This window comes from Sorex fumeus, unplaced genomic scaffold (assembly GCF_029834395.1).
Source record: "Sorex fumeus unplaced genomic scaffold, SorFum_2.1 ptg000006l, whole genome shotgun sequence".
NCBI lineage: Eukaryota > Metazoa > Chordata > Mammalia > Eulipotyphla > Soricidae > Sorex > Sorex fumeus.
In genome coordinates this window covers 30,142,105-30,160,734 of record NW_026606063.1, presented here as the reverse complement: position 1 = coordinate 30,160,734, position 18,630 = coordinate 30,142,105, and the positions used below count along the sequence as shown (strand labels likewise).

Sequence of the window (18,630 nt, the reverse complement as noted above, 5' to 3'; positions counted from 1 at the left end):
GGGGGACCCTCAGAGTCAGGATCCCCGGGAGCGGGGAGCAGAGGTGGGGAGTGGAGAGGGGGGATGCCCTGGTCCCTTGGCCGGCCTGCGCGGCCCGAGGGCGGGGCGCGGCGCTAGCGGCGGGCCGGCGGCAGGGGGCGCTGCGGGCCGGGCGGGGGCGCTCGGGGCCGAGCCTTGGCGCCCCGCGTCTTTGTGCTGCTCGGCCGCCGCCGCCGCCCACTCTCCCCCCGGACGGCCGCGCGCCCCGGCTCGAGGGCGGGCAGGGAATAAAGGGCGGCTGCGAGGCGGGCGCGGGGCGCGGGGCGCGGGGCGCGGGCGGCGGGCGGCGAGCACCGGGCGGCGGAGCCCGGATCTGCGATCGGCGCCGAGTCAGCGCCCCGGCCGCGCGGGACCAGGTGGGTGACGCGCGCGTCCCTTTGTGTGGGCATCACCGCGAGCGGGGCGCGGCCGCGGGGGACGTCGCCGAGAGGGGCCGGGGCTCGGCCGGTCCGGCCTGGGTCCCCCCCTCTTTCCTCCGCATCCCGCGGGGCTCAGATCCCGGGGACCGGGCTCCTCGGGTGGGCAACCCCCCTCCTCCCCACTTCCCGGGTCCCCGTTTTCCCTGTAGCCACTCGGGGACCCGAGGAGAGCCGTGGGCGCTCGGAAAGCCCGGGACCTGGTGCCCTCTGCAGCCGCCCCTCCGGGATGGGGTGCTGGGGCCGCCCGCGGACGCGGAACGGCGCACGCCTGGGAAAGGACGATCTGCCGGGGCGCCGGGAGGCGGCGGGAAGGTCAGGCTGGCGGGAGTTGGCCGGGTGCCTGGCCACCAGCTCCGCACAGCCCGGCGCCCCGGGGAACTGCTTTGCCCGCCTGCTTCCCTCCCCGCCCGCAACAGCCCCTCTCTTCCTGCTGGCTGACGGGTGCTGTGCAGGTGTGTGCGTGTGTGCGTGTGCGTGTGCGTGTGCGTGTGTGTGTGTGTGTGTGTGTGTGTGTGTGTGTGTGTGTGTGTCTGGGAGAGTTCCTTTCGGGTCCCTTACTCTGCTCTCAGAGCAGTGAGCAGTGACTTTCCAGTTGCATGCATGAAACTGCGCGTCCGGCTTCAGCCTCTTGGGCAAGCCTGGATGGAGGCTGCCCAGTGCCCACTGCAAAAACCTGGAGGCTCCTAGGGGGAGGCAAACCAGGGTTTACTTTTGGTACCTTAATGATCTCTACAAACCGGTCGTAGTGGTCACTCCGGAAGTTTCTTGCTTGCCTCTTTGATTCCCCCATGACTAATAATGACATCAACAGCAATAATAATAATAATAATAAAATTATCCAATGGCTATTGCGAGCTTGACTTGTCCCAAGCCCAAGGCTGCTAAGGGTTGAAATCAAGCCTTAGCAGGGAATGTTCCCCAGTGGACCCTGTACCTCACCTCCCACAGCAGTTCCGGTTTGTGCTCTGGGAGAAGCAGACCTCCTGCAATGAAGCAGAGTGTGCTTTCCAGGGACCGCTGTTCACAGACTCAGGGGAGTCTGGCCATGGGGTGGCCCGTGTATCAGTGGTGCTTGGAGTAGGGGTGGAAGGTGAACAGAAGGGAGCTGGCAGTCTCGAGGGCTTTAGGAGGAAGGAATACTGACCCAGGCTTCAGGTGGAGCTGGTAGGTTGGAGATTGATTGGAGTTGGAGCGACCTGGTGTTGAAAGAACTGCTTGGTCCAGTCAGGTGTGGGCTCCAGGTGCGTGTGGGGAACTTTCCCACACGACTGTGGTCCAAGTGCCCGTCTCTGGACAATCCCTTTCCCCGGGACCAGAAAGAGACTTGGTCTGAATCACATATTTACAGTGCCTTGTAAATTCTTTTTCTTTTTTCTCTTTTCCTGGATTTCTTTCCCTTTTACGTTTTGGGCAAGAGTGCAAAGAAATATGTCCAGTGAGGTCAGACGGGGACAAACAATGACAGCTGTGATTTCTAGGCTAAGATTCTGGTAGTGGGCAGTGGTGGTTGGGAAGGAGGAGAGTGGATGGGGCGAAAACTACTGTGCAGGGAATAAGGAGGTGTCCTGGGAAGAGGGACCTGGGGTGTTTGGAGTCAGACCTTCTTTCTTTCCTTGTGGGCTCCCACCTTCCACTCAGCAGAGGGGTTTGTGTGGATTGAGCACCGTGTGAGCAAATGCACTGCAACTAACTAATTTGAATGGGATGGGCACTTTCCAGATGTAGCAGAACTGGAGCATTAAAGCTCATCAGCCTAAAGATGTCCTGATGCTGAAGTCATTCGTCTTGAACAGGGAACCTCCAAAGCCAGGGAGCAGAGAGCTGCAGCCTGGCCCATGAGTCAGCCAGCCCTCCTGGGGGAGGCACAGATGGGGCTTTTGAAAATCAGGAGCACTTGGAAATTCATTCACTTTGTAAGGGTAAATAAGCACCCTGGGTTAGCCGGTGTGCGGCGTGTGACCCACTGCACCCATGTCTTCCCTGCAGTGGGGTACAGCACTCCAGAGACCTCACACACTGTTCAGTGTAGCTGCTGGCGTGAACCGGGTGACCACACCATGCCTCCAGACAGCGAGACAGAGGCAGGGTCATAAGTCAGGAGCGGGTCGCCTGCTTTTCCCCCATTGTGGTTCTTAATTAGACCCTATGACCTTCTTGAATGCAAATTTCTCCTCCCTCTTGGGAGCCTCTGTCTCCAAGAGGAGGGACCAGAGGTCTATTCAGGGACTGACTGACATGGTCATCCCAACGTGCGCTGCCCTCCACACCCCATGCTTTGTGACCTCGAGGACAATGTGGACTCAGAGGAGTGAAGGCCGCAGGCCAGGCCCATGCAGGGCTGAGGCTGCAGGGTCTGACTTTAGCACTTTCAAGTCCTGCCTTTATTCGCATTGTGCACGGGACCTGGAGAGCCTGGAATTGTCAGCTACCCTGTTCCCCCATGCTTTGGGACCACTCAGGATGATCCAGGGACCTCAGACTTCTCCAGGGCATCTGATCAAACAAGGTGCCCCTTAGATTCCTGGGGTGCTTGCCATCAAAGGCAGCCCAGAGGCTATGAATAGAATGGAATGCTGTTCAGGAAGACGAGCCTCTTCCATATTCGCCAGGGGAGCTTCCCTACATTGGCGAGCCAAGAGCTAAGTTGAAGGTGCCTTTCTTTAAGACGAGTGAAGTCATTTGAGGTCATCATTTTCTGGGACCAGCCTTTCTCTCCTTTGTTTCTGCATTACTGACACACGCGAATACCTTTTCTTAATTAGATGAAGAAATTAAATTGAAGCAACTGTTCACATATCCGCTGGGGATTAGGGCTGAAGGACAGAGTTTATACAATGTTCAGATTCAGTTCTGTGACTTTGGGTTGGACTAAAAGACCTCCAAATTCCTGAAATTTATAAAAAAGAAAAAAATGCTACTTTAATGGTATTTTCTAGGAGAGTCACCATTGCAGGACTACTCATTAAATGCAAACACAGTAAGGATTTTTTTTTAAAGAAAATACAGAAGTCTTTAAGAAAAAAACGCAGTACTTTCCAAAGAATGTCTTTTCTCAAAGAAGATACCTTGAGTAATGGGGCTTTGAAGGGGGGTTCATTCTCTGCAAGTCTCCCCCATCCTTTCAGTCCTGGAATCTAAGAGCTAAATTGAGTCCAGCCTCCTGGGTGGCTTATGAGCAAGCAGAGCAGCACTTTGAGGAGAACGTTGACCAACTGAATGCATTGTTTGAGAAGTTCCTGGATGGCATGAAGAAGTTGTCAACCCATATTTGATCGTCTCCATGCGTGGCATTGGAGAGAGGAAGGCACTGTTTGCGTTCAGTTAGTCTTTCTCATTAGCAGGTGCTGAGAGGAAGTATATGCCTGAGGAGTGCCATTACATGGATGGCCACACAGGACAAATATTGTCACTGTCTTCAGTTTCCAGAGGAAAGTGAACAGAGAAGCAGTTCATTGTCCAAGGCCACACACCTGGCCCGTGATGAAACCTGGTGTTGAGCTTAGAGTTTTCTAGAAAAGGATCTAGTCTGTGACCTTGAGCGAGCTCTCAGCTGGGTTGAAGCCAGAGCATTTAGAGCTGGTTCTAATAGTTGCCCGTGTGTGCAGAGCAGGCCAGCAAGGTGAGCAGTCATCCTGCTGAAGCCAGCGAGGCTGACTGGCACTTGAAGGATGAATTCAAATTAGCCAAACAAATTGGAGAGTCAAGGTCAGATTCTGGGCAATGAGGAACTGCCCTGGGTAGGCAGGACCTGCCAAGCTCGCACAGTGGGGCTGAGTGAGTTCTCACAGAACTGCCCCTATCCTGTTTGAGGGTGGGCCAGGGGTCTCTTCAGGATTCAGATCACGATTCTGGGGTGTAACAGTTGCTAGTGACAGAATTTTCACTGTTCTGTTTTGGAGTCTTTCTCTACACATACTCCCTTCGCTGCCTCCCCACTACCCTCAGTTCTGCTCACTAGAGGAGAAGAAGATGGGAGGAACCAGTCCTGTGTAGCAATCACTGATTTTACAATCCAGGAAAGTCTTCAAAGTCCCCGAGCTAGACTGGTGACTCCCAACCCACAACTTAGAGTTGAGAAGCTCCGAGCTGGAAGCTAGTCCAAGGAGGGAGGTACTAGCACTAGGTTTCCTAATTTCCGTTCCCACAGCATTGCTCTGTGGGTAAAAATTGGAATGCAGAGGCACTGTGGCCTGGGAAAGGACTTTCAGACTAAAATGTGAAGGCTGACAGGGTGTCTCCCACGAGCAATTGGGTCAACAGGGTTTTGTATCTGTCCAGGGAAAAGTTTCTAAACTATGATTTTTCTTGGATGTTTTTGGCTTCCCACAAGCCTATTTTCAAGCAATCCTTTGGCACGTTTTTGATTAGGAGACACTGGCACTTTAAGGTGAGCTGGAGAGAGGTGGGCTGTGCAGAACCATTTCTTTCCCTAGCAGATACCTAAGGAACTGCCCCTTAATGGAAAACCAGGAATATGAGAGCTGCTGTTGGGGTCCCACAGACTAATACTTTTGGGCTGGTTTGTATGAAGCCATTGCCTGCTTCCCCTGAGGGAAGGACAGCTTTCTGTCTCAGTGTTCCTTGGTGATAGACAGCGTCTGTCCCTTTGCAGAAGTAGGCTCACTTCTGTGTTGGGAGGCATCTTTGTTCTCAAATTCAAATATTCTCTTAAATAGGTATTCATTCTAAAGCCATAGTCAATGCAGTTAAAAGTCATCGTTTCCATAGGACACTCTGTGGTCCCCGCTCATGTCCCTCAGCTTTCTACCCACTGACCTTGTCATTTCCGTGCTAAGACACAGAGCTTAGGCAGAAGCAATGGGGGCCTCTTGTTGAGCTTTCGGGAGGCTTCATCCCTTGGCTCCAGCCTGTCTTTCCAGTGCTGATCTCTATAAACAGTCTCTAAATTATGCCCTGGAACATGCTCCCATCATCTCAGTGCCAAATTCCTAATGATCCCTCCAGGCTCCACACAGACATTGCCTTTGTCTTAAAGCTATAGAATCCTGAAACTGGGGACCATGAAGGTCACCTTACCTGGTGCTGGCTGACACCTTGCAGATGTGGAGAGGAAGCGTGGGCCACAGAAGCGCAAGCTAGGATGGAGCCAGGCGCTGCTCCTCAGAGTCTGTGCGCTCTCCCTTCTCTCTTCAGGTAGGAAGGATCTTCATCATGTGCTTCCCTTTCACCTTTTCAAAACCTGCCATTTCACTTCAACTCTTTAATTTTACTGACTTAATTTCCTCTACTCAAGCTTTACAAGGGCAGAGACATGTTCATTTTTGTATCCCCTATGTGCGTATCACACTCTTTCCAAATGAAGGCTTATTCGGTGGTTGAATACAAGAGGAAATCTGGAGTAGTTTGTCATTAAGGAGGTGGAATTAGAGTTTGCATCCTATATTCCATTACGATGGAGTGCAGCTAGAGACGGGATTCTTTGCAAGGTTGGATCACAGAACTATGCCGTGTGGAAGTGTATGGCGTTGGACACAGAGGAACTGAGAACATTAGCTGGGCTTGGATTCTAGCAGAAGCTGGGGTTTTAACTGATGCCTAAAATCCTGGTGGTTTGGAGGAAGACCTTGATAGTCTGGGAGGACAGGTTGTGTCAACAGTAATGTCATAGTGGGCTTGCCTGGTGTGAACTAGATAGGGTGGTCATGTGACTGGGATGAGACAGGAGAAGTAGAATTTTCACCAGGATAACCAGTTCCAGCAAGGGATGTAGTGGTAAGAGGCAGTGACCCTTGAGGGTGAAGTGTTCATCCAGCTTGTGCCATGAACTCTGTTGAAGAAATGATCAAAGCAAGTAGAGAGACTTTGAAGAGGGAGAAGTCAGAAAGAGGACTCTTGGCACAGTGGAGAAGGGACGGACACTGGTCACAGGACTTTTACTTGGGACGGTAAGGGGTTAGATTGGTGGTCAGACCGACGGGACAGAAAATTGAGGTGAACTTGCCCTGGTTTATGATTCTGGATTTTTTTAAGGGCAGTAAGACTAAGCTGCTAGAGAGATGGTCAGAGCTTCTTGAATGAGTATTTGCCAAGCAAGCACACTGATACTGTTGATTCAGCTGATACTTATGTGGGAACTGAATAGTAGCTCCCAGGTTACTTGGAAGCATATGTAGAGTAGTTCCTAGTAGTCTGCATCTTCACTGTCTCTGAGAAATCTGGGGACTGGAGAGATGGTAGAGGGGTTAAGGCAGTCCCCTTGAGTACAGTGGACCCAGGCCCCCAAACATTTTTCATTGTGACCCCTGCACTTTCTCAGGACCTAAGTGACAGAGAATGTATTGCTGTGTACCTTCAGATCTCCTCAGCTTTGTTTGGGAAGCCTCTCACCTCCTCAGTGCCATTACTATCATCCCCAAAACTCAGGGACAAAACTCAGGAACCAGAGAGATACAGCAGATAGGGCACTTTCTTGCATGTGGCTGATCCAGATTCTATCCTCAGCACCTCATACGGTCCCCAAGCCTGGCCAGGAGTCATTGCTGAATACAGAGCCAGAAGTAAGCCCTGAGCACCACCAGATGTGACCCAAAAGCTCTCCTCCCTCCAAAAAAATTAAAACCACCTGTTCCTGAATGCTGGGTGCTCAATGATGTCAGTTCATATCACTCAAAATTATTAATAAGGGCAAGTTTCCAAAATGATTTGGCTTACCACCCACTTTTTAAAAAGCCTTTAAGTAAGCAAATAGAAAGGATCCCCGATTGTACTCCTAAATGCTACTACTGCCATTCTTGATCATTCTAGCCCCACAGTGGTCCTTGTATCATTCCCGTTGGAAAACACTGATCTAGGTGTGTGCAAGAGCAGCAGACTTGCAGAGACCCGAGAAGCTGGCTGGCTGCTTCCTATTGAGCACATCAGGAAGCTAACAGTCCCATCAATTCATTTTTCCAGGTGGCCCCAATGCTTCTTGGAAACCCATGCTGTGTCCAATAATGGTCTCAGGGCAGTGGAATAAACTAGCTTCCAGAAGACTGTCAGCATTTGAATTATCTGGCTGAATGGTGTCTATTTCTTCTTTATCACTTGCAGCCACTGGGAAGCTCCTTGGCCCTGGTGGGGATGACACAGAGCTGTGTGGTAGAGCTCACAGTGCTGTTTCCATTGTGTGTGTCCATGAAGCATGAGCCATGGGCCTTGAGAGCTGATGCATTCTGGTGGCTAAAGGCCACAGAAGAGTGATGAGTGGCTGATAGTGATGATAAAATGATATCCTTTTTTTGTTAGCAGTGAAGGGAGGGGCAGAGAGGGACTCAAAGAATCATCTCTGTTTTGTCTTTTCTTCCCTATTTCCCGTCTTGCTCCTCGATATATTCCCTCCCCAGTTGTTCCCTTGGGGTGATCTTATAGGCTGCATGTTTGTGTCCTGGAAAATTCATGTGTGTTGGTCAAATCTCCAAAGAGGGGCTGGAGCGATAGCACAGTGGGTAGGGCATTTGCCTTGCACATGGCCAACCCCAGGGTTTGATTTCCAGCATTCAATATGGTCCCCTGAGCACCGCCAGGAGTAATTCCTGAGTGCAGAGCCAGGCATAACCCCGTGCATCGCCAGGTGTGACCCAAAAAGCAAAAATAAATAAATAAAGTGTTTTTAAAAAATCTCCAAAGAGTTGGTATTTTGGAGGTGGGACTTCGGAAGGTGACTAAGCCCTTGGGAAAGGAATTTGTGCCCCAATGAAGGAGACCCAGAGAACTCCTCGCCCTTGTTTCCAGGAGAGGAGATAGTGCATAGAAGTTGTTTTATGGACCAGGAGGCTTCACCAGACATATGATCTGATGTCTTTTTTGTTTTGTTTTTATTTGGGGGGCCACACCTGGCAGTGATAGGGGACACTTCCTGGCTTGGTGCTTAGGGATACTCCTGAAGCTTAGGGAACATGTAATGCCAGGGATTGGATTTGGTGCTCCTGCTCTCAAAGTATGTGCTCCAGCCTCTTGTAATATCTTGATGGTTCCCAGAGTCTTGAGACTTCTCAGTCTCCAAAAAAATGATCTTAGGTATAATCCTTGGCACCATGTATGTCCCCTGAGCCCACCAGGAGAGTTCCCTGAGGAGAGAGCCAGGAGTAAGCTCTGAGCACCATTTGGTGTGGCCCCATAAAACAAGTTTTAAAAAGCATCTATTGAAAAAATTAATCATGTTGGAATTTATGTGCCATCTATTCTATGGCATTTTGGCTACTGTGGTCCCAATGTATTTTCCCAAAGGGAAAAATGGCCTTTAACCTGTCAGGTTGGACCAGATGGGACATACTACTAAATCACACCCTGATCATTTGCAGTATCCCTAATAAAGTTCCATCTACAGGTACTGAGGGTACCTTCAGCATAGTTTGGGGGTGGGGAAACATTTTAACCCACAGTGTACACATCAGCAGTTCTATGTGTGTATTTTTATGTTACTACATATTTGAGCAAAGAATGACGTGAACAAGTAGACTTGGAAGGTAGGCGGGGGTGGGGACGGCTTTGCTGCCACTGCTCTGTGATGTTCTTAAGAACCCAGGTTCTCCTCACTTTGCCTGGCACCCTTAGCAGGCTCCATGGCCCTGAGGCTGGTTTCCCCTTGGCTGCAGAGGCTTGCCCTGAGTGCAAACACACATTGTGTTTAAGCTAGCAATAGGGAAGTCAGTGCTAGCTACCCCCATCTCTTTCTGTGAGGAGAGACAGACTTTTCCACGAGCACTATGGCCTTCTCTCTCTGTATCTCCTGCAGAAGCTACAGCTGGGCTGGGGAACTGGGAAAGTCAGAGGCTGCAGGAAGGAGGAGGATGACTTAGGGAGGACTGGGTATCCCATGCTGGTGACTCTGGACCACTTGTAGCACTGTAACACTGTCCTCCTGTTGTTTATCAATTTACTTGAGCAGGATCAGTAACATCTCCATTGTAAGACTTGTTGTTACTGTGTTTGGCATATCAAAAACATGATGGGTAGCTTGCCAGGCTTTGCCATGTGGGCTAGATACTCTCGGTAGCTTGCTGGACTCTCCGAGAGAGGCGGAGGAATTGAACCTGGGCTGAACAGGTCGGCCGCGTGGAAGGCAAACATCCTACCCGCCATGCTATTGCTCCAACCCTCTGGACCACTTGGGCTTTAATGAACTGCTTTTGCATCTCGCATCTGCTCTTCTATTTTGGGAAAACTGAGGGTGTCTCCCAGATACTGCCCCAGACACCCACAGACTATTCTCAACCAGCCAAAGTCAGAATTTCAGTGTGAGGACCTATGTGCCGGAGAGATAGTAGGGGAGGTAAGGATTACTAGAGATGCCATGGCCCTCATTTAAATCCCTGGCAAGGGGGTCACTATTGAACAGATAGCCAGGGACAGGCCTTAAAAACCACTAGGTCAGGCCCCAAACTCCTCCAAAAGCCCAAACCTACTCCCCCATCCCCCCGAATAGTGCAAGGGCCCAAGGATGTGGTGGTTTTGGGCCTTGTGGGACTGGTAGACCACTGGCCACCCCAGTGGTCTCAGAGCCTCCAGGGATGCACCCAGTGATTCTCAGGGAGCCATGTGCTGTGGGATATTGAACCAGGATATTGACCACATGCAGCTATATGTACCTTAATCTCCTCTTTTCTCTCCTTCACATCACACAATATTTTTTGTTTCCTGGTGCATATACAATTGTATTAACTTCACCTACTTCTTTGAAAGGCATGCCACCATGCCGGATGTGGTGCCCATCAATTTGCATGTGGTTAAAGTATTCTTTTTGTTGTGGTAATCTAGTGTAGGCACAGCAGAGTCTCCATGAACCTTTTTAATTTTGGGTGTGGTAAGAGTGAGAAATTCATAATGCTGTCTTTTCCATTTATCTCATGAGCACCTGGCACTGGGTGAAGCACATAGTAGGTATGTGATAAACATTTATTGAATTTAGCTGGTACCTTTTTCCTTCAAAGACATTTCAGATTCACAGACAGTCTCATTTGTTCTTTGTTTAATTTATTTGGCAACAACTGTTTGGTACAGAAGATTCAGGGAAAGTTCAGGATTAGGTATGGGAGGTGAGCAAAAAAAAGAAAAAAAAAGAAGACAGGTTGGGGGAGTCCTCTCTACAACAAGGTAGTTTCATCAACTGGGCAGTTATTAATCTTGGAGACTTGTTGTTTTGGGGTGGGTGGGGTAGGGTGGGGCGCATCTCACTGCTCTGGGCTTATTCCTGGCTCTGTATTCAGCTATCACTTCTGGAGGACTCAGAGAACCATATGAGGTGCTGGGGATCAAATGTGGGTTAGTTATATGCAAGGCAATTAATTACCCTACCTGTTCTACTAAAGTTCCAGCTCTTAATCTTGGAGACTTCTGACTTTTGAAATATATATTCTAATTTCATTCTGGTAAAAAGCTAAGTTGGAACAGAAAAAATCCCTTTCATTCCAACAGCATGGTTTATTCCAAATTTCATCTGTAAGTAACTCAAAATTTAAGCCTCAGGCACACCTAGGAGAGTTGATTTGGTTCCAGGCTATGGCACAATAAAGCACATCACATAATATTTTTTGTTTCCTGGTGCATATACAAATTATATTAACTTACGATTTTCTAGTCTGTTAAGTGTGCAATAACATAATGTTGACAAAAAGAAAACCAATGTATATGCCTTAATTAAATGTGATAAAGACACAGAGGGAACACATGCTTTTGGAAAAAATGGCACCAAAGCAACACAAGCTTGCCACAATTCTCAAATTGGTAAAAAAAAGACACAGTACATCTGAAAAGCACAATAAAGAAAATTACAAAAAAACTAGCTATGCCTGCCTAAAGTTTTTAATATGCTTCATGGTGATTTATGGGGCTCCCACCCTAAGCCAGGTACCAGGCTATGAAGCCTGCAGCTGTGAATAAAATAGTCTCAGGAGGAAATGTTTTCACTCTTTTTCAGTGAATGTGCTATTCTGGCAGTGGAATGGCCCGGGCAAATGGATCTATCTTATCTTTGGAGACTATAATCGCTCCTAGGGACACTTTCCCTTTGGCCAGCAGCCCTGCTTCCTTGACAGTGACCTTGTTTTCTTTCTGTCTCTGGTCATGTGCAGTGAGTGGGCCAGTCCTTCTGCAAGAGGATGTGGAAGCCACGAATCCAGTCCTTGGGCCCTGTTCTGCTGGCCCGACTGATAAGCCTGCACTTTCACAGGCTTTTATCTTTTGGAGCAGAACCGTCTCCTTGCAAAGCAGGACCAAACAGGCAGAGGGTAATGGACATCAGGGCTTGGCTGTCGGGAGATAGTCCCTGCCCCATGGGGTTTGTGAACCCTTGAACCATGACTGGTCACTGGGGAGAGCTACTCGAAGTGTAGACACTTGGGGTTTTGAAGCTGTTGGAAGACAAACAACTCTCTTAGGAATAACAGTTTTCTTGATTTATGTGAACAGGATTTTATTTCGGCTTTATTCTTAAAATTAATTTCTCTTGCTTTACCTTTAAAAGCATATGAATACCAGAGAATTAAAAATTACGTTTGAGACTAGTATTTTACCCCGACACTGATGGTCCTGAGCAGAGATTTCACTCCAACCCTCCAATTACTCAACATTCCACTGGAAATCTATTTTCTTTAATGAACAAGCAGAGTGCCAAAGTGCCCCCTGCAATTATTTTCAAGGCAACTACTGCCCCCTGGATAGTTTCTATGCCCTTCTCTCTGCAGAAGTGGTGTGACCCACTTTGGACACAATGATCTGAAGGATTGTTGAGACGTTGTTAAGAGCCCTTTCGATCAGCTCTTTCCCCTTCTGGAGGACCTGCTGGCTCACGAGATATAGGAATACCCCCCCTGCCCTCAGACTGTTCAGGAGCATGTCTGGTCTGGATTCTGGCTCAGTTTTCACTCTCACTAGCCAGAGTATGTCTACTCCAGTGTCTGGGATGCTGCCCATGTAATCTTCTTCTGGTACTCTCTATTCTACAGCTATTCAGAGTCAACTCTGAACAGACTTAACATGATTTTATTCCTCAGTGTCCTTGGGATTAAAATTCTGGGGAGATGCCTCCTAGAAGTGTTCTGAGCCTAGTTCTTGCGGTCAGCCCTGGTGATACTTGGTGAAGGCTGGATGGTTCAAGGCTATGCAACAGTCGGGTGCTGCTTGGTCCAGTAATGCTGGAAGTCTCCAGGGTTGTGCTGATGGCGCCTAGAGATTAGCAGGGCCATAGCCAGCAGTGCTGTGGGACTCCTGGGCTGTGCATGAGGTGCTGGGGAGAAGTCAGTACTGGGGATCCAGCTCAGGTTCTTGTGCTTGCCAGGTATATGTCCCTGCCCTTTGTCCTTGAATGTGGGTGTTTCCCCACTTACCTTTGAATGTTAGTCATATGTATCCCCTTAATCATTTGTATATCAGGACTGGATGAGAGACTCTGTGTTTTTGTGCACTCTGCACCTGAGTGCTGTCTGAGTCAACGTGTCTGGGTGGAGTCTGAGAACACTTTGAGTTCACTTCCACTTACTCAGTTCGTCTCCCATTTTCCTAGCTGCCACGTTTTTTTTTTTTTGTTCTGCATCTGAGAGACTTTTTTATGCATTTGTTTTTAAAGCAGGGTGAGGGTTTGTACTACCCCTGGTGGGGCCCAAGGGTTATTACTGGTTCTATGCTCAGCAGTGACCTTGTGGTGCTAAGGGGACTAAAGCTGAGCCAGGGATTGAACTGGGGTTGGCTGTATGCAAGACAAATGCCTTACTTCGTGTACTGTCTCACTGGCTCTTTTCATTCTTGACCAGTTGCATTCCCTCCTGTTCCTACTTCCCCTTTCTTCTGGTAGTTCTCGGTGTCCTCGAGGGTCCCCAACATTACCTGCTTTTTCCCTTTTCCCTGCATCCTTGCCTCTGCTTATTTTTTCCAAAGGAGACCGATCTGACTGTGGCCCCTTATGCAACACCCCCTTTCTGTTGCTCGCCTGATCTCTGAGTGGTCTCACAGGCCTCACCCTGTCTGTGATCTGCTCTGGTGTTTTGCAGATGATAAGGGATAGCGCCAACATTCTTGTACTCCCTGGACACCACAGGCACAGTGCCTAGGCTTGTGGGCTTGCCCAACAGCATGATTTCAAAATCCCGAAATAAGCATTAGCTTTAAAGTCTGAAAAACTGGAATTGATCTTCACTCCAGAGCATATTTTGTGTTGCGTAAGCAGCTATATAGTTATTTAGGAAAGAAGTTATATTAATATAACATATAATCATGCACTTCTCACGAACATGCAATATGATTTATGTTCTAACTAGAAATGAGATGTAAGCATCTTAGCTATTTTTTACATTTCATCTCGAATATTTAAATGGTTTCCTGGTTGACATGATGCAGAGGGAGGTCTCTAGAAATACGACAAATTGAGCCCCCACAAATTTCCTTGTTCTTTCCCACTCTCCTTGACAGTACAGATGAGGCTCAGGCTTGTGCCTGCATTCGAAACTCTTGGGGGGGGATGTTGAGTATATGGCAGACTGGACTCTTGAAGGAAAGGGGTGCACATTACTCATAGCTGAATTGCCAGCATGTGGAACTTTTTGAGGGTGGTGCACTGCAGTGGTGGTGTATGCCACCAGGCCCACACCAAGCAGTGCTGGTGTGGTCATCTGGTGCTGGCAATAGAATTCAGGGCCCTGTGCATGCCAGCACATGTGCCCACCTCTTGAACCATCTCCCAGACCCAGAAACTTTGGACTAACTTCACGACAGCTCAAGAAAAAAAAAAAGTAAGATTTTGCCCGAAGGCTGTTGCTTGCTTTTCCTGAAACACCAGCATATGGTGGTTTTTATAAACCACTGGCATCAATAAACTGACCCCAAGATTTTTGACTTCAACCCTTAGCAGAGCTGCTACTTAAAAACAAACATCTGGAAGCTACATGTGCACTTTGCACGATTTTAGTTTAACTTATATTCATAGCACCCTCTGAAGTGACTTTATATATGGTAGTGACAACACACTTATCTGAAAAGCAGTTTGCTTGCACCATAAGGACCATTGAGGGATAATAAATATGTTGGGTGGTAAAGATAAAGATTTTCTTGCCAACATGAAATTATTCTTAATTTTTTTCTAAGAGAAATTAGTTGAAGTACCATTGGTTTCTGCTGTAGAGTAGACAGTATTTAAATATAGACGGTGTTGGCACAGCAGGAGGGATGAGTATCCCTGAATTGACTGGAGGTGGGGAGATGGGGGGGTGGTTTAGGATTATTTTCTCTTGCAACTCTGTGATTATTTCAGACAGTTACACTTAGGGACTCTAGCTCAAGTATATAATACCCAGTGTGGAGAAAAAGAAATGTTTTATTTTCAAATGCTTTTTTAAATTTTGATAAAATAAAACAAGTAATAGCCACATGGAAAACATCTAAATATGGGTAAGTAAATATGATGCTCTAATTAGATAAGATGTTTTTGAGCCCATGGACATGGGAAGATGTTTATAATATATCATTAAGTGACAACAATAATGAAACAAAATTATGGTACAGTATGGGTATAAACATGAAAAATATGTTGAGGAAAAAATTCTCACAAGGCTTTTCGTGAGTTTCTCTTTTAGTTTTTATTGGGGCTACACTTAATTTTTTTATTGTTTCTGTTTTACAATGATAGTTGTAAATTCTTCTTTCCAAGACTGACATTTTATTATTTCATATGCAGTGAATATAAACATCACCCAATTAATTAAAATCACCTGCATCTCATTTTGCTAGAGCGGGTTTGAAGACAAATGCATAATGAGCAAAGAAAAAAACCCTTCTGTTATTAATAAATAAAACAAAACAATACACATATTTGTCCTAAAGGAGTGTTCTTTCAAGTGTATTTCTGCAGCTCTGAGCAATGACAGTGAATGCCAGAACCATAATAGAATGACCTGCTGAGTTCTCGTCATGTCAGGGCCATCTTTGTGAAACTCTTTGAGCCGAATGCAGCCAGGGTGCAGGGACAGGGGCTGGAATTCTGCACCAGACTTAGAACCCACCTGGAAGTTTTATGTAGTTGAGCATCTTTGCAAATGTTCCCATTCTAGTAATCTAGTAATCTAAAATTTGAGAGCAGTAATGGGTTACTTCCTTCTGGAGGATTTTCTGAGGATTAAATCAACTACGCATAAGATGCTTTGAGGTAGGGTATGCGTTTGCTGCTCGAGCCCATGTGCTGCTTATGCCTATGTGCCCAAACACATGTGTCGCCCACTTCTCCCCTCTTGAGAGTGTACTCTTATGCTTCCATATCTAACGCTGGGGGTTAGGTAGACACGCTCTCTGCCTTTGGAGAAACGTGCATTCTTTCTTGAGCGCTTCACTTTGTCACTTTCTCTCGCTCCTTCCCCTTCCAAAAAAAAAAAACCTCCAAATAAAATCAGTCTTTACTTAAAACGAAACTAACAAACAAACAGAAAACACTTAAGACCCACCCAAAACAGATCCACAAATAATCGTATGGAAATGGCTAGGCAGACAGCAGGTGTGAGCTGTGAGGAAGTGGGGAGCGATCTGAAAACTGGGGCAGTCACTGCCTGATGCATCCAATTCTGCCTTGAATCCATTTTCTGTTGAATAAACACAAAAAAATAGATAGATATTTAGATAGATAGATACTGCTCACTGATCCAAAAAAAATGAAGCATGTTTGACTCTTCAGAGTTGTTATTTTCTCTAGATTTCCAGAAAGATAAAGCACAGCCTATGTGAAACAATGTCCTATATCCACTTTTCCCTTCTTTACTTGCCTGCAGTTTTGTTTTGAATTATTAGTAAGCATGCTAGCAAACCCTGGTATTAGACACAGTACTTCATGGTCTTTTCATACTGACACCTCCTGTGGTCTATGGACACATCTTAACGTTCATAATGTTAACTTGTCTGGATATTTGTCAATAATATTGATCTTCCAGGGAACCAACTATTGCTTTTGTTGTTTATCAGCTTAGAATTTTATTGATTTCTCTGTCAATTTTGTATCTTTTCTTCTGTGTTATTTAGGCTTCAAAGGCCATTTTTGCTTTAGTTTCCAAATGAAAATTTAGAATGTTGATTTTCTTCATACAGTGTATGTGTTTTATTTATCTATTCGTTGGCTTTTTGGCAAACACCTAGCAATGCTCAGGGCTTACTGCTGCCTCAGCACTCAGGAATTACTCCTGGCAGTGCTTAGATATGGGATGTGGGGATTGAAGTGAGATCTTCCTCATGCAAGGCAAAGGCCCTACCCACTGTACTGCACGCCGCCAACCCAGGTTCGATTCCCAGCATCCCATATGGTGCCTTGAGCACCGCCAGGGGGAAGTCCTAGGTGCATGAGCCAGGAGTAACCCCTGTGCATTGCCATTTTGGTGACCCAAAAAGCAAAAAAAAAAATTACAAAATTTATTCTGTTTATGCATTTTTAGTTATTGTTCATCTTGAAACTTTCCTTTTTGGGGGAGAGTCTAGGTTTTATTTAAAACCATGGTGTTTAGTCTATAGACATTTGAGAATTTTTCAGCACTATTTCTTTTGTTTTGTCTTTCTTTTTGGGTCACACCCAGTGATGCTCAGGGGTTACTCCTGGCTCTGCACTCAGGAATCACTCCTGGCAGTGCTCGGGGGACCATATGGGATGCTGGGAATCGAACCTGGGTAGGCCGTTTGCAAAGCAAATGTCCTACCTGCTGTGCTATTGCTCCAGCCCCCTCAGCAGTATTTCTGTGATTGAATTCTAGTTTATTGCTGATGTGATATGAGAGCATACTTTGTACACTTTTCCATTTTGTCTCTTATATTGAGTTTTAAGGCTTAGGAAGACCCACTGGAACTAGAGGAATTTGTTTTTGCTGTTGAATGGAATATTTTGTGTGCTAAGTAGATCAAGTTGATTGTAATCTGTTCAATCTTCAACCGATTTTCTGCCTGCTAAATCTGTCATGCTGAAAAGAGTGATGAAATGCTCAACTATAATAGTGGGCTTTGTCTATTTTTTCCATCATGTCTGTCAGTTTTTATTTCTATATTTTTTAAGGGGGAGTAAGGGTTGAGCACATGTTTGGCATATAGGAGACCTATATTCAAACCCAGAATTCCCTGGTTTGTCCCTTGCCAACATACCCACACACACTACCAGAGATGACCTCCAAGCACATTTTAAAAAATGTACATTAATTCTTTTTAAAATTAAACAAAGAATTTGTTTTATAAGTTGTTTAAAGCTGTTGTAAGGTTTCTCTCCATTCTCTGGGATAATGCCTCTTCTCTACTACACTACTCATTTTCGTGCCCGTTTCTGTACCCAACCAGGCAAATCAATTGACTCTTTGTGAACAGGGTTAAGTCTAAGAATCAACTTCATTTTTATGAGTTGTTTCTTAGAATCAAGAATTATGGTAGGATTAGCCAAATGACTTTCTTTACAAGATAATAAAAAATAATTTAATCAGTGGCAGTTCGTGAGGCAATGGATTTTCTCCTTATCTATAATTTGAGAAATATCTCCTTGGCTGAAGAATGAGTTTTATTTTCCTGTGAAGAAGACAAATGTGAATGTAAGTAACAACAGGATAAGTCTAAAGTGATGTCCACGGGGCCCTCTGTCCTCCTGTGTGCAGGATGATTAGTAGACAATGACTGTAAACAGAGAATGCTTTATGGAAGCTAGACAAGACCCCTATTCATATTAAAGTCAAATGAGTCCCACATGCAGAAAACCTCCACTTAGAGTGACTGCAGAAGCATCAATGCGTGGAGCTATTCTGAGGTTTCAAATGACAACTTACAATTTCAGCAGCGACTAAGAGGCAATTCTCCACTGGAAATTGAAAGATTGAGGAGAAAGAGAGGGTTTGCCTTTTGTATCCCTTTTGTGTTCATGTGTGGAAGGAATTGTAGGTAAGTGAGAGGTTCTGTCCTCATGATTAGTATTTTGTATTCATAAGTAATTGAAAGAGTGAATAGCTATTCCTTATGGAGAAGGAGAGAGACCGACCAGGAGATTGAGAAGAGATTGTCTCCACTAATTCTGTCCCTAGATGGATATCAGAATAGCCCCATTGTAAGAATTTTCTTGAGGGACTCAGAATGAAAAAGCAATGGGGTCTTTCTGTGAAATTTTAATTCAGGGTTTGCAACACGATGTTTTTATGAGATTGTTGGTGAACCAAAAGACATATGCATATATATATATATATAA

General features: G+C 46.4%; 1 protein-coding gene across 1 annotated transcript in view; it reads left to right on the top strand.

Annotated features, from left to right (window-relative positions):
* The first annotated feature begins 244 nt into the window (after nt 1–244).
* RNF144A (ring finger protein 144A) overlaps nt 245–18,630 on the top strand; it is a 136,409-nt gene continuing 118,023 nt past the window's right edge. The window contains exon 1 of the mRNA XM_056124140.1: nt 245–395. The gene's annotated coding sequence lies outside the window, so the exon portion shown is untranslated. The remainder of the gene's footprint in view (nt 396–18,630) is intronic.